The sequence below is a fragment of the Puma concolor genome, chromosome D1, assembly GCF_028749965.1.
Source record: "Puma concolor isolate L17-30 chromosome D1, mPumCon1.1.hap2, whole genome shotgun sequence".
In the NCBI taxonomy this organism is placed as follows: Eukaryota; Metazoa; Chordata; class Mammalia; order Carnivora; family Felidae; genus Puma; species Puma concolor.
This window is the reverse complement of record NC_141676.1, coordinates 22,737,186-22,754,018: the sequence shown is the minus strand read 5'-3', so window position 1 is coordinate 22,754,018 and position 16,833 is coordinate 22,737,186. Positions and strand designations below refer to the sequence as shown.

Genomic DNA, 16,833 nt, shown 5'->3' with positions numbered 1-16,833 from the left:
AACCATGTGCTGTGTTTTAGCTCGTAAATCAATATTAATATAACAATACTGAACACTTACTATATGCAGGTTATATTTATTAATGGCTTGCAAGTCTATATGAAGCACTATAAATATATAGCCTCACTAAATACTCATAATATCTTCTTGAGGTAGGTGCTGTGAAAAGTGAGGCTTTGAGATTTCAAGTAACCTCCCAAAGTCAGCTAACAAGTAACAATTGGATTCAGGATTTGAATCCTTGCCTCTCTGACTCCCAAACTCAGATTCTAATGACACTACTTTATCTGACGTACATGTGATGAGTAAAACACCCTAATGTGTTACTTATTCAGAGATTTGTAGACCAGCAGCATCAACATTAGCAGGAAATTTGTTAGACATGCAGACTCTCCAGGCCTGCCCCATATCAGAATCCACATTTCTACAGCATCCTCGGAATACCTGTGCACACTAAAATTCCAGAAATACTATTCGAGTGGATACTGCTGGGCTGTCTTCTTCGCAAACAGCATGTCCACAATTTTGGTTTAGAAAACCACATAGTTTCAGCAAAGCAGTCCACACTGAACTAAATTATTCTTCCCATTGAAGCGAGTCTCTGGATTTTCTCTGGGAATGCTGGCACAAAAATTCTAGTCTTCAAGGCGAGATGGTTAAAGGGTGGATATAAGAGTTTAGATACAGAGGCTGAGGGACAGAGGACAAAATTATTCAGGAGACAATAAACCATGCTACATATTTGAGAATTTCTCCTAAGACAAATCTTGTGTGTGTGTGTGTGTGTGTGTGTGTGTGTGTGTGTGCGTGGGTGTGTGTGTGTGTATTGAGAGGTAGAGAGGTAGAATGAGTTATATTGACGTAATCAGATTTTAAAGATCACTTTGGCATATTACATGATTAAGAAATAATTAAAAGAATGCAAAGCCCTAAGGCAGAAAGACCAGTCGTAATCTGTTTATGTAGGGGCACACTAGAGAGGCTCATAGTTTAGACAAGGGCAATGAACAGGAATCAAAAGGACAACAAACAAATTCTAACAATATTTAGGAGGTAGAATCAATAGCCTAAGTAGTTGGTAGACGGTAAATAATGAGGAAGGTAATAAGACAAGCTTCAAAATATATGGTCTGAACGACTCAGTCTGAGGGGGCGGGATGAAGAGTTTGGTTTGGGAGAACTGGGATTCTACAGCTGGGTTTACAGTTCAAATCCACATTCATTTCTCGCCATGACTTTTTGTTCTTAATACTATATATCTTGAATGCATATAAATCATTTAAAAAAGTGGATAATGCAGAGTCATCTCCATTCTGAATTACCCTTTCCCTGAAACGAGTCTTAATATTTTTGAAGTTTCACAGGTGCACAATGTAACTAATTCGGAAATGTACGCGCTTGCTTTCCCTGTACTAAACACCACCTTCCTGTGAGTAAAATATCTAAAGGGAAAACATAACCTATAATCAGATCTCTTACAAAAGAAAGGAATCTTTTAAGATTGACTTCTCTCCTGCTCCATTAGTTGTTAATTATCACTAATGAGAAGGAAGTAGGATTTGGTTCACATCTTATCAGCCCATAAATTAAAATTATCTCGAATGCTGGTCATGTGAGCATTCTCAGCTCTCTTCAGTATGTGGCCCCCACCTTTTTATTTCAGCTCCTTCAAGATATGCTTCCAAATGCCAAAGTACTCATACAAGCTACTGAATTCTGGATTCCAAACCCTGAATGATTAGAATTCACTGCAGTAAAATTTGCAGATTTTTAAAATTTTCCTGTGATGGGGCTTCAGAGGGGATTTTTTTAGTCTCTGAAAACTCCTCTACTGAAGAAGTTTGTACTATGATCTCATATGTGCCTTACAATCTCCACAGAAGCCCAGGAATCTCCAAGGACATTGAAGAGGATTTCAGGATTTAATTTCTCATTATTCAGATGCTTTCTAGAGGACATGTTATATCTGTTTATTTATGTTTATCTTGTGTTTGTTTTTAATAGTCGGCAACCTCCAGGAGACAATAAGGTAACAAAACCGTTCTGACAAATCATTGACAAATAAATGGTGCACTCATTAAAGTTGCTCGAAATGCTTTCACTCCTCAGCAGATGCATTTTTTTTTTTAGAGAAAAAGTAATTGTGCAGCTGCCATAAAAATACCAGCAAACAAAGAGGGCACAATTTGTTTCTAAGAGAATAAGTATTGTTGAAAATCACATCAAAGTATGCAGCTCCCAGGCTGATTTTTTGCTGTGGTAGCTGAAAGGCCCCATGTAATCTGTAAATGAGGAAATAGCATATAAAAGGGAATATATATATGTGGCCATTTGGGATTGGCAAAGATAATATCATATACTACTCCTATCCAAGTAATTAGACCTTTCAAGAGACTGATTTTTTTATTTTTATATATGAAAGAGATATGGCAGAGTTAGACCAACTCTGCATACATATTGAATGTTCTGTCTGAATGCTAGTATTTTCTGTTCTGGAGTCTAAATACAATGGCTAATCTGTTTTCGAAATGGGATGACTCCCCTACTTATGAGAGAGAGAGAGAAAGAAAGAGAGAGAATGGGGAGAGTGTAAAATAAATGGAATGCAAGAGGTAATATTTGCATTCCAGAAATATTCTGACATTTCTACCTCTACTAGGTGAAAAGGGAGAAAGCCCTTTAATAAACTAGGCTTTTTCTAATTATTACCAAGCAAGTTATTGGTTTTTAAAAGTTGCCCCAACCTTAAAGTACATTTTCAATCTTCAAGATAAAAGCAGTGTTATAAACTAAATGATTCAAGCATCTTCTTAAAAAATCTATTTTATGAGTGTTCAGGCTAATTTCTAGTCTGAAATGGTGTTCAGCAGAGTAAGAGTCTTCATTTTGATTTTTTTTTCTTATTTAAATTAAATTAGGAAAAAAAAGAAAAGCAGGAAAATAGTATTTACACATTCCTCCATAGGCTAAGCTTTTTATATATGTTACATAATCGTCATAACATTCTTTGGTTACAGTATTATTAGCTCAATTTAAAAAATGAAAAAAAAAAAAAAACTAAGCCTCAGTAAAGTTAATCATCTCTCTCTGTGGTCACATAGTTGCTAAGGATTAAAAGTGGTAGAGATAGATTTGAATATAGATTTGTCTGGTTTAAAGTCATACCCATTTTTTTGGAGGGGGATGCTTACACCAAGCTGCGGTCAAAAGAGCTCTTGACAATAAAATTATATAAGAGCATAAATTAAGGATGTGAAGCAAGGCTGAAAGTGTTGCTATTAACCAGTTATATCCAACAAAATAAACATCATTCTCCCCTAAGCTTCCAAAAACATTTTTTACAGTGTGTTATCAAACAACCCACCATGAAGATCAAAGGTTTCATTGTGGTTGACTAACAACACCCAATGTTATAATTTCATTCCACCAGCTATTTAAGAAGTAGCTAGTTTTCACCCACTCTGTATTGGGAGTAGAAAGTAAACAACCTAAAAAAGCAAAGCACAGTTCTTGACCCAGAGAATCCCAGTATCTAGGTAGAAGGAAAAAGATGTACAAATACACAGAAAATAATCAGAGAGGTAGCCAACATGTCAGCCAGAACTTTTCAGTGTGTAAAACAATTTGTAATCAGTATGAAAAATTACTGGATATCTCCAGTGGACAATTATATATTTTTTTTACTACACCCATTTAATTGGTTATCTGATTATAATCTTTCACTGCCTTTGAGCTACTTACAAGTTATAGATAATTCTCAAAATTATAAATAATTAATGGCAATGCAAAAATGATTGTGTATACACATGGAAATAAATTTTGTCTGGTAAAGGTTCAATTGACTTCTCCCTGCCACTGTGTTAGAAGTTAGTTTGCCCTCCTCATTTGCACATTCATTTTAATATTCTTGATTTATAAATGTGTCTGTTCTTGGCTTCTCTTTTAAACTCGTTGTAATATCTTACACGTTCCCTCATTAATAATGAGTTAAATTCAGTCTTTATCACATGTTCATTTTGTCTCTGTATGAGTTTCATGATTTTACTTTTTCCCGAAAATTATTCTTTAACAAATGTGATATAAACACTGTTGGTTGGTGTCAAGATTATGCAAAGAAACAAATGATTTTCTCTGAGTGTGTGTAAGAGAGGTGATAATGTATATCCTCCTGTAGGCTGAATGCCTAAAAATATATTATTGAGATCAAAGACACTCTTCTCTGTAAACAAATACATCAGCAAACTACCCATAGGAGTCAGTCAAGCTATACATATTCTCATGATCTCTGCACCTGTGTAGCAGAGAGAAGTGACTCAATATATCTGTGTAATAAGCTAGATTTGAAAGAAAACACACAACCAGGACTATAAAAATATAAACTGGATCACCTTAACCATTAAAATATTATCCTTTCTATATTTTAAAATGAAATAGAATAAGAACACTATATCATTCTGTCACCTTGTTAGTATTAATAAAGTTCAGTTTCCCAGGAAGACTTTTTATTAATGCTTTCAAATTTCTCTCTGCTTTGAGGAATAACACAAATATTTTTTCATCATTATCTTCTTCCTCTGTTCTTTAGAAGTTGCAAAGTTGATTTTTTTTTTCTCATGAGCCTTTGAAGAGAGTGGCCCTGTCTCTCTTGAACATCAGATACGAAATGACTTGGCAACACTAGAGGGTTTTGACAGACAAAAGAAAATTTTCTTTTTAGTATTTATTTATTTAATAACTATTCCCAACACCTGTAGCAGTATTTTCATTCCTTTTTTTTCCTGAACAAATAATATCTTTGGCAGTAGATAAAATTACAAAAAAATTGGTTTACTTTTCTTTTATGGGATTTGTGTGTCTATCAAATACTGAGTTACTACTTAGGAGTCCAAGGACATTCTTCAAACTTTAAGTCATGGCTTATTCCCATGCAGGAACTCAGGTAAGCCATTGGTGCCATCAAAAATTATTAAGTACTATGGCAGATAATTGTGGAAGGCCTAACTCAAGGAAACTGAGCAGGAAAAAGAACACGTTGTAAAAGAGGGAGGGAAAAACATAAATGTAGTCTCTGTGAATGATAGTTTTGTAGAAAATGAGTCCTGTCATGAAGAGGAGGGTAGCCAGGCACCTGCCATGCATCATCGTGTCTCCATCAGTTTAATAAGTCAAGACCAGGATTATAAATTATTTACCTTTTTCTACATGTACAAAGAGCTCAACTGGTTCCCATGACTAAATGTTCCTTTTGTTGGACCAATCAGACACTTATAAATTGAAATGACTCATTTTCAGACAAACTGGTTAACTAGATATACAAAGACAGATATAAATACATTCATAACGTATTTTTAACTTACGCTCTACCAGTTTGCAAACAATGGCTGGGTACAAGGCACCAAAACATGTGGACGTGCTTTAGAAAGATTTAGATCATTATTCAACTGCTATTTTAAATTTTATCAAAGAATAAATATTACCTATGTGCGAACAAAGACTTGAATTAGCTCAGAGAAAAGTCATCTGGGTGCTGCAAATTGTATGTCCCTAGAAAAAGAAACTCTGTCTCTTAATTCCAGAACAGTACTTGATATCCACTGCTTCAATAACAACTCTCATTAGACAGGGCGCCTGGGTGGCTCAGTAGGTTAAGGGTCCAACTTCGGCTCAGGTCATGATCTCACAGTCATGAGTTTGAGCTCCACGTTGGGCTCTGTGCTGACAGCTCAGAGCCTGGAGCCTGCTTCAGATTCTGTGTCTCCCTCTCTCTCTGCCCCTTGCCTGCTCACACTCTGTCTCTCTCTCTCTTTCTCAAAATTAATAAACATAAAAAAATTTAGAAATTGTGTTTAAGTCATTTGCAGGTGAAGCAATCTTTAGAGCCTTAAGACATCAGCCTTCATAAAATTTAAAGAACAGAGAAACTAATATTTTAGAATCAAATAATTTGCATCACCTCTCTCACTGAAAGCTTAAATATTTTAATTAGTTATTAAGAGTCCAGATATTTGATGAAACTGAGGTGGACTTAGTAGTTAGTAACCATATTATCTCAGGAAGTTCCCGTAACTCACCAATTTTTTTTTTCATCTGTAAAAGAGGGACACTAATAGTAAATTTCTATTTACTGAGCCCTGCCTCAGTTAAAATTTCTAAGGTCACTTCTGAAGACTTTTCTAATTTGCATATTTTTTAAAAATAGAAACTGCTCACACACATGGGCCCAGCAAAACACCTTACTTATCTCTATGGCACAGCATTAGAAAATGTTTTAATCTTCCAAATAACTCAGTGAAGAAATGGGCAGAAAACATGAATAGACACTTCTCTAAAGAAGACATCCGGATGGCCAACAGGCACATGAAAAGATGCTCAACGTCGCTCCTTATCAGGGAAATACAAATCAAAACCACACTCAGATATCACCTCACACCAGTCAGAGTGGCCAAAATGAACAAATCAGGAGACTATAGATGCTGGCGAGGATGTGGAGAAACGGGAACCCTCTTGCACTGTTGGTGGGAATGCAAATTGGTGCAGCCGCTCTGGAAAGCAGTGTGGAGGTTCCTCAGAAAATTAAAAATAGACCTACCCTATGACTCAGCAATAGCACTGCTAGGAATTTACCCAAGGGATACAGGAGTACTGATGCATAGGGGCACTTGTACCCCAATGTTCATAGCAGCACTCTCAACAATAGCCAAATTATGGAAAGAGCCGAAATGTCCATCAACTGATGAATGGATAAAGAAATTGTGGTTTATATACACAATGGAATACTACATGGCAATGAGAAAGAACGAAATATGGCCCTTTGTAGCAACGTGGATGGAACTGGAGAGTGTGATGCTAAGTGAAATAAGCCATACAGAGAAAGACAGATACCATATGTTTTCACTCTTATGTGGATCCTGAGAAACTTAACAGAAACCCATGGAGGAGGGGAAGGGAAAAAAAAAAAAAAAAAAAAAGAGGTTAGAGTGGGAGAGAGCCAAAGCATAAGAGACTGTTAAAAACTGAGAACAAACTGAGGGCTGATGGGGGGTGGGAGGGAGGGGAGGGTGGGTGAAGGGTATTGAAGAGGGCACCTTTTGGGATGAGCACTGGGTGTTGTATGGAAACCAATTTGACAATAAAGTTCATATATTGAAAAAAAATGTTTTAATCTTCATTTTTGTACCTAAGATAACACATGGAGAGATGATCTGTAGTAAGATGAGAATTGTCTATGAAGATGTCAGTGTGTTTACACAGTGGTCACTAAATGAATTTGTTTTAAAATAAAAGACTAAATGTAGAGGGAGATTCAGAATGCAGAAATGATGGGCAGAGTGTCTCCATGCAGAATGTGGTGAAGCCACCATCTGGAATGACTGTCAGTGTCCCTCAGCATAACCATAGTTGGGGCAAAAATTTAGGGGAGAAAAACTGATAGAAATTATCAGGTGGTCATGAAGTGGTCCCTGGTCAACTTTGAGACTAATCAGTAGTTGCCCTCAAGATTTTTAACATAACCTTCAGAACTGTTGCTATACCCACAGGAGATAAAGTCTTTCCAAAGAGTCACTACCAAGAAATGGCAACTGTCTTGACAATTTTGCAATCACCAAATTACCTGAAAGGCCACATGCTACCCAAGGTTCCCCCTGCCCCTTTTCCTATTGTGATCTTCTCACATTCTCAGGAATCCTACAGAAGTAGCAGTGGGAATACAATGGCTTTTTAAAAGAGAACTATCATCAGAAACTTCTATTTCACATTCCAAGACTAGCCTTAGGATAAAACTTTTGCTTGAAAAAACACAAATAAATAGCCTACAACTAATTAAAACCCATATCCTATTGAGAAAATGTTTGTAATATATTTAGCCAAATGTCTGGAATCAAGTAAGCAATGGGAACAGGTAGCTATAATTTCCTCTCCTCCCCAAATCAGTTGGTGATACATTGAGAAAACAGTTATACTACTTCTTAAATGCCAGTAGAAAAAATATTCAAGACAGTGTAGACATTTCCATTACTGTAATTTAGACTCACACAGAATCAATGCAAACATCATTAATTTGTGTTCTGTTGGCCTCTTCTGGCTGAATGGATTGTTACAATGGTGTGAAGCAAAGCAATTCACTTTGGTACGCATTCAAAAGTCATGGATTACCTACGCATAGAGTCATTAAAACAGATCCTAAGGGGAAAAACACAGACACTTGACATTAACATTACTCTTCCCGTGAAAGCAAATAAATTTGGCCATGGGCATTGATTCCATATATTTTCAAAAATCATTAAGAAAGGGTCTTGTACTATTTAATACCACATGGCAAAAACAAAATGGAAAATAACAGACAAAAATAAATTAAGAATAAAAAATGACTTCTGTAAACTAGTGAGAATTCAACCTAGCAGACATAGAACATAATAATATACCTCTCTGGGATAAGCAAATAGATTCCTCATGATAAATTTAATTATAAAGGTCAAATATAGATATCGTTTTAAAAATTAAAATGGAGAAGCAGAAAAGTCTAAAATGAAAATCTTTGGTGGGAAACAAATCTGACATTATCACTAGGTTTCACTTCCTTTACTATTTTTAGAAAAATTAAAGACTTTGGCATCATACCTGAGTTTGATACCCATCCTACCAATTACCAACTGTGTGATCTTAGTCACAATCTCAGATTTTTTGTTGTTTCATTTTCAACCTTTAAAACATGGGTAAGTATGCCAACATAATTGTTATTAAGGGATCACAAATGATGACAGTAAGGCATCTTACTATATTCTCAGTAAATTTTAGCTCTTGACTCTTCCCTTCTCTGCTAGTCTCCTCCCCTGGGGATCAATGACCCCTCCAAAATGCTTTTCTAAACGCGTACAGAAATCCTACCCTTGGTTCCACCAAGGCACCAACTGAGACCAGAAACTATTACAATCCCAATCACAAAAGCACTTTATTAAAAAAGTAGAGAAGAACAAAGAGAAAACAATGACAGGATCATATAAAATGTGCAAACACAAAAGTTCTTTTTTAAAGAAAAGCCTTGTCTTGAAAAACACAGAGAAGTGTAGAAAGTTTAAAGGACCCAAATATCCTCATTCTCTTGTAACCATTGTATTTTCCAAAAATACTATACAACTTTACACTCATTGACTTCTATATTTGTGTGATCTGGCTCAAACGAGAAGGCTCCAGTTATCATTGGTTGTTTTGACCTTCATCTGTAATACTTATCTTCCATAGGACAGTGCAAATATGTATGTTACCCTTTCCCCCCAAATCTCAACAAATTAAGCCTTTTGTTATTCAATTTAGGATGCCCAGATACAATACCTGGAACCCCAAATGATTTTCAAATTAGTTCCAAATACTCAGAAAATTTTCACAATCTAGGAGTAGAAAGATGTTGATAATAAATTATCAAACCAGTTTGAAGATAAGGTTGTTAAATATGATATGCATCCATATACACACATATTCCCTTGAAGACTTTTCCCCCAAGAAAAAAACTACCCAGAGTTTTAGTTTTAAATTTCAGAATTTTATATAAATTTAAAAATCCGTTACTTCAGTTTACTAACTCATATTTTTGTAAAAACAGAAAATTTTGACAATTATTTTTACGGGAAATTTTACTGCTTAACTAATTAAATTTTCTTACATATTTCAAATATCTCTAGTTGTATTTTATAAATATAATATACTCAACATCTTTTTACGTATCTCATTGTTCTCTCAGGCCTTCTGAAAATATAAGTGAATGTCATGAATCTGAAAAAATAAATTAACAAATATTGTGTCAAGTTGTCTTAAAATGTTCTAATATTGTATTTAAAAACGTAGCATGATTTTCATTTGAAAATCACAATGTTTAGTCAATTATGTGATATTTAAAGAGATTTCAATTATATGATATTTAAATGTCTTTGTTTAGTCTTGAAGACCATAGAACTTGATAAAAGGTTTCATTCTTTTGATATTTTACCAGCCTTGTAGGAATTTAACATTTAACATCATAGTAACATCTGATTGAATTCTAGATGGTTGTCACAACTTAATTTAACTATGAGTTCACACATCCAAGGTTATTCTCTTAACCGCAATAACAATAATAAATGCTAACATAGGGATAACCATGTGTCAGAAGACATCGCTCTAAGATCTTTATTATTCTTTTAATCATTTCTATAGATTTGGCATTTGGGGATTAATATTATGTTCTACTCATAGGTGAATGAATCAAGATGTTTAGTAATTTATGCAACATTATATAGCTAACAAGAGGTAAGAATGGGATAGGAAGCCAGTGTGTCTGGCTTCACAGTGTGCTTTTCATACAATACCTGGGTCCATTAACGGTGTTTCTCTCTGTCACACATAATGGCCCTTTCACAAAATTCTTGGCTTACCATTTCTGTGACTTTGGGCCTCATGGGTTTGGTTAGTAGTCTTAGTTTTATTACCTGCTTTTCTTGTGTTTGAAATTTGCTACATGCTTTAGATATATTGAACTAAATCTTTGCAACAATGTTGACACCCACTGCCTTTTCTTCCCACCAACAAAGGGAAGTGGTCTTCCATATTCCTTAGAAAAAGAGAAAATTGACCATCATAGGCTTGACATGACAATAGAAAGAAAAGCAGGTAATGTAGAGGCTCACTGTACATTTGAAACTTTCAAATTTATGGCAGAGTTAGAAATTTGATGAAAAGATATTTGAAACTTGAAATGTTCAATTGTTGTGACTAGCAAAAACACCCAGGTTAATGAATCAATATTTTAAAAGATCAAGGTTATTAAACTTGTGTTTGTGCTCCCTAGAGAATGAAAAAAGCCTCACTCTTTTCAAAGGGTCAGTACAAAACAGAGGAAGTAAAGTGTCATTTGTAATTAAAATGAGGGATTTGGATGTTGTTTGAGGATAAAAAAGCAGTAGCCATCTCTTCAAAATAACTTAATTACAGAGATCATACAGGGGATTAACTAAGTTTTGAGGACATTCTTTCAGAGAACAAAATGACAAGAATGAAATATTGCAGATGTGCAGATAGTAAAAACGTCCATGGAAACAAATTATCCATTGATAATCCAATTACCTGTTGCTTGCAGATCTCCAATCTGTTAATTATCTCCATTTATTTTGAATCAGCTTTCAGCCACCGAGATTCATTATGGTCCATTCAAGTCTCCGCCATAATTCAGCACTTTTCACTCTTTTTTTTAATATAAAGAAAATGGCCTATCATTTCTTCACAACTTTGATTTGTAGTGTTTTCCATCCCTTTAAACTGTTTTGGATTAGTATTATTGTTCTCTAATATGAAAACACGGTCAATCCCAATCTCAAGTGGAACATCAGTTACTGAATATATTAAGCCAGTTTTGCCATTATTTATGGAATTCCATAACGATATGTGGGACTTTATAGAACACATAAAAACATAACCATCTCTCATCATGTTAGTATCCATTCCCATTATTGTTCATATCACCCACTATTTCCCTACATCGGTGAGGCATGATTAAATATTCGTGATATGACACTGAAATAGCACAAAGGAAATGGACAGAACTGAGTTGATTTCTCTTTTTCATTCATTCATACTATCTTTGCCACGATTGTATCAGCTATCATTTTCACGACATTCTCTCCTAGGGTAGCCAAAAAAGGCACCATAGGAATCTTGAAAACATCTCTGAAGTACACCTAATAGATCTATATGGTAAAAATAAATAGTGCCATGCTGCTAATTGGAAATTATGTTGAAAGGAATACACTGTTTTCTATAAGTAAAGACAAAATAACTACCTAAACATTTATTGCTTTCTTACCCTCATCAAATATATTTTTTGGTGTGTTACCATTTTCCAATACGGATGCCCATGCTTCCTAGTTCTAATCCTCAAAAGAGAGATTTAGGGAATCTAACTTAATTAGCACATTGAAAGCTGTTCCAATTAGTCATGGTTCTGCCAGGAGATGTAAAGTACCAGGAGTTCATCTGTAAAAATGTGGCAGCAAAACTCAATCCTTCACTAGAAGGCATCCAGTACTCCTATAGAAAAGTATATTAAAAAGGTACGTGTGCCAAATATCTCTTATATACTATACCTTTGCTACTTGGGAACTTTGTACCTTTGCACATGCCATTTCCTCTGTCAGTGATGCTATCACCATTGGGCACATATGACCTTCTTCATTTGCTCTTCAAGGGTGAAATCAAGTATCCTCTCCCCTGCAACACCTTCTCTGCTTCTCTAGTTTCTGTGTTCACATGGCAGTTTGTTCCATAAACAATAACCATCACACCAATAAGGACATGTTTTTATGAAACTCCCAACTAAGAAATGTCCAGAATGGATCAATAAGCAAAGCCTAACTATCTGCCGTCTAGAAGAGAGAAACTGTAAGTATGGAATACACCAAAAACTGAAGGTGAATGGGTGGGAAAAGACATAACATGAAACCAGGAAGTATATGAAGGCTGAGCTGGGTAAATAGGAAATTTCCCTCACCTGCGTGTCTGTAAAAGTAGTATAATAAGTAAACCATAAGACCAAAAAAAAATAAACCTTATTTTTAACAGAGGGAGAGTGTGAGTCAGGGAGCAGCAGAGAGAGAGGGAGACACAGAATCTGAAGCTGAAGCAGGCTCCAGGCTCTGAGGCATCAGCACAGAGCTGGACATGGGGCTTGAACTTATGGACACTGAGATCATGACCTGAGCCCAAGTTGGATGCTTAACCGGCTGAGCCACCCAGGTGCCCACCCATAAGACTTTTATGATCTTAAATGAGTAAACATGTAAAATGTTTAGACTAGACACATGTTCTAAAACAGTGGTTAGATATTTTATTATTGGTTTATAATGGGTTATAAGAAACACTTGTATAAGGAGCAATGGAAACACAAAGGTGATGTGATTTTGTCTGGTAGTTTATTGAAGGAATTCAAAAGAGAGGCCAATGTCCACAAAATTTGAGAGAACACCAGGAATGCAACCAGTAAAGAAAAGTGGGGATAAAATTTTAGGATGTGGGTAAACATGGTGGAAAGTAGATGGTCTGTTTGGGGAAAAATAAGTGGCTTTAATAATAAGAGGATGGAAAATACAGTGAAAGAGGGAATGGAGATTAGATTGTAAGTGCAGCATGGTGTCCTTAACTGTGTGGGGGTTCAGAGTGTTGTAACATAAAGAGCTTGAGATCTTGCTGAGATTAGGAGTCCTGTCTCATTATACCTTAGCTGTGTGATCCCTAGAAGATGATCTCAGCTCTCTGTGCCTCAATGTCTTCAGTTGTAAAGACTTTAAGATAGTGTAAAACATCAGAATATTTGTGGAATAGATGAAGGCATCACTTAGAAAGTTGCTACATGCAAAACTGGAGAGAATCATCTAAACTCTCAGTTTCACTTGCATATAAAAAAGAAAAGGTTGTGAAAATATTACTCATTATGAAAGTATTATTTGTAAACTGTAATGTGCTCCATTCACTAACAGAATTAAGGTACCAATTCTTAAATACATACTAAAGTGCTGTCTATTGTATGAAATAAACAAAAATATATTCATTTCTTGTTTCCACTTATTTTCTATAAAGAAACAGATTTTATTAATTCTATTTTTAGCAAGAAAGAAATCACGACTAAGAAAAACTAATCAATTTCTATAGGTTCACACAGGAAACTTAAACATATTTGTCATTTCAAATTCCATGCTTTGCTTCATTTTATGTCTTAAAATGGTTGTTATTGTTAATATTATTTATATTATTTATATTCTATTTATATTTTGTCTTTTGATTCTGTTAATATGATTAACCTGAGTTTTAAATATTGAGAGAAAATAATTAACTGGGCAAGGTTATTATATAAGTAACATTCTTAATCTAGAAACAGTTCCTTATCTGTAATCCAATGATGTCTTTGTTTAAACAAAACTACTCGGGACAAACATTTTTAGATGCCAAATTCAGTAAAAATTAGAAACATTTACTTCCTAGGGAAAATGCTTCAAGCATGTATTGAGAAATTCTCAAGGTAATAATACAACCCACTTGGAAATAATTTAGCATCTGATTATAATTAAAATGTCCATCTCTGGAACAGCTATCAGACTATGCCACTTGAGCTTTTCCTAGCCCCTTGGTGTGAACTGAGACATGTAATACATTATGCAAAGTCTCCCATTCTAGAAAACCTTGCAGTATACAGTAGTTGCATAGAGCTAACAACTTTGGTCCAAAAAGAATGACAGGCCCACTATTATCTCAGGAGAGCCATTGGGCTCTAAAGGTCACACTCAAAATAATTTTTCTAATTCTTTCATAATAGCATAGCCAGACTTTCTTTTTTTCTCTCAAGTGTCTTGTCAAAAAAAATCTTCAGAAACACCTCCACAGTCTAAGCAAAGACTATTTTTACTAGTAGGAAGCCCAATTATAGTTTATTACAAAATCACCTGTCATGGTATGTACAGACCAGTTAAAGTGTGTACAATGTAAATTATTTTTTTTTTATTTTAAATGTATTTCAAGTTAGTTAACCAGCATAGCACTGGTTTCAGGAGTAGAACCCAGAGATTCATCACTTACATACAACCCCAGGGCTCATCCCAACAAGTGTCATCCTTAATGCCCATCACCCATTTAGCCCATCCCCCAGCCACCTCCCCTCCAGCAAACCCCAGTTTCTTCTCTGTATTTACGTCTCTTAGGGTTTGCCTCCCCCTCTGGTTTTATCTTATTTTTCCTTCCCTTTCCCTACATCCATTTGTTTCTCAAATTCCACATATGAGTAAAATTATATATTTGTCTTTCTCTGCCTGACTTATATTGCTTAGCATAATATACTCTAGTTCCATCCACGTAGTCACAAATGGCAAGATTTCATTATTCTTGATTGTTGAGTGGTATTTCCAGCGTGTGTGTGTGTGTGTGTGTGTGTGTGTGTGTGTGTGTGTGTGTGATTACCAATACCTTCAAGTGCTGACCTCAAAGAGCGCTTCAAGTATTCTAAAAGTTAATTTAGGTATCAAAAGGCAACAAGAATCCTTAGGAGGAGTGTGAAAAACTAGTGAGAAGGACCCCTTGACCCACTAAAGCCCACCCCTCCAGCGTCACCACGTCCAAGAGAAACACTGAAGGGGAGGCTAAAGGAGATAAAGCCAAGGTGAAGGATGAATCACAGAAAAGATCTGCAAGGTTATCTGCTGAAACTGCTCCTCCAAAGCCCAAGCCTAAAGAGGCCTATGCAAAGAAGGGAGAGAAGGTACCCAAAGGAAAAAACAGGGAAGTTGATGCCTGAAAGGATGGGAATAACCCTGCAGACAATGGAGTTGCCAAAACAGACCAGACACAGAAAGCTGAAGGTGCTGGAGATGCCAAGTGAAGTGTGTACATTTTTGATAACTGTATACTTCTGGTGACTATAGTGTTTGAAATACTATTCTTATCAAGTTTTATAAAAATGCAGAATTTGGAGGGTACCTGGGTGGCTTATTTAGTTACATGTCCAACTCTTGATTTCCTCTCAGGTCATCTCAGGGTTGATGAGATTAAGCCCTGTATCAGGCTCTGTGCTGACAGTGCAGGGCCTGCTTGGAATTCGTTTCCTCCTCCTCTCTGTGCCCCTCCCATGCTTGTGCTCACACACACATACATGTGCATACTCTCTCTCTCTCTCTCAAATAAATATAAAAAATGCAGAATTATGTTTTACTTTTTTTTTTTTTAAAGCTAGTTGTTAGCACAGAGAACACTTCATTGTTGTTTTGGGGGAAAGGCACATGTCACTAATAGACTATCTCTGAAGCTGGATTGATATAAGGGAAAACACCTTTCCTTTCTAGTTTTGAGAAACTTCCTCTTGGTTCCCGGGAGGATGGATTCCTTGATGCTGATGGACATTAGCCACCTTGGGACAAACACCTGGTAGTGTAGAAAAACTAAAATTCATTTTTTTATGTCTTATTTTCCCTCTCTACCTTCTGTATAGACTTGACTCCCTTAAATCCAGAAACCTGTTGGAACTTGACCACAAAAATGGTTCCCAGTACATCAGGCAATCTGCTATTGAGATGGCTTCTCTCAAAAGAGCTCCTTTTTTAGCTTGTCCATCTTCAAATTGATAATGCTGCCATTTAGATTTCATTTTCTGGAAGTCAGGGTTGGCTTGTGAAAAGTTGTTAAACAACATGCTAAATGTGAAATGTCAACCCTCATCTAAACTTTCCCTGTTCAGAGAATCACATGAAGATTTCATTGGATTTTATAGTGGTTTTCTGATTTGGGCTGTCCACTAAAGAAGGGAGTTTAAAGGTTGCATACTGTTAATGATTATATGCCTATATCTTGCCTATAACACCATGATTGTTTATGAAAAGCATCTTTGATAAAGCTGGATACAGTTTGGCTTGGGGGAAAAAAAGGAAAAAAGAATCCTTGGATTAAAAAGTACTATTCTCTTTTCTATTTTAGTTTACTAAGAGCATAGAAGAGAAAACCAAGCATCTTTGTGTTTTTTCACCAGAGTGTTTAAGAAGACATCTTTGTGATATGTTCAAAAGTACAAACTCTCTGGAATTAAGAAGTATTTTACTATCTACTTGATATTTGATATATGAAGACTTAAGTCCTTTTTTTAATTAAAAAAATTTTAATGTTTATTCATTTTAGAGACAGAGAAAGTTAAGAGTGGGGGAGGGGCAGAGAGACAGGGAGACACAGAATCTGAAGCAGGCTCAAGGCTCTGAGCTGTCAGCACAGAGCCCAACAAAGGGTTTGAATCCCCAACCCATGAGATGACGACCTGAGCCAAAGTCAGACACTTAACTG

The 16,833-nt window shown here is 35.7% G+C and overlaps 1 pseudogene; it reads left to right on the top strand.

Annotated features, from left to right (window-relative positions):
* The first annotated feature begins 1,388 nt into the window (after positions 1-1,388).
* LOC112865220 (non-histone chromosomal protein HMG-17 pseudogene) lies at positions 1,389-15,388 on the top strand (annotated as a pseudogene).
* Positions 15,389-16,833: the final 1,445 nt, after the last annotated feature.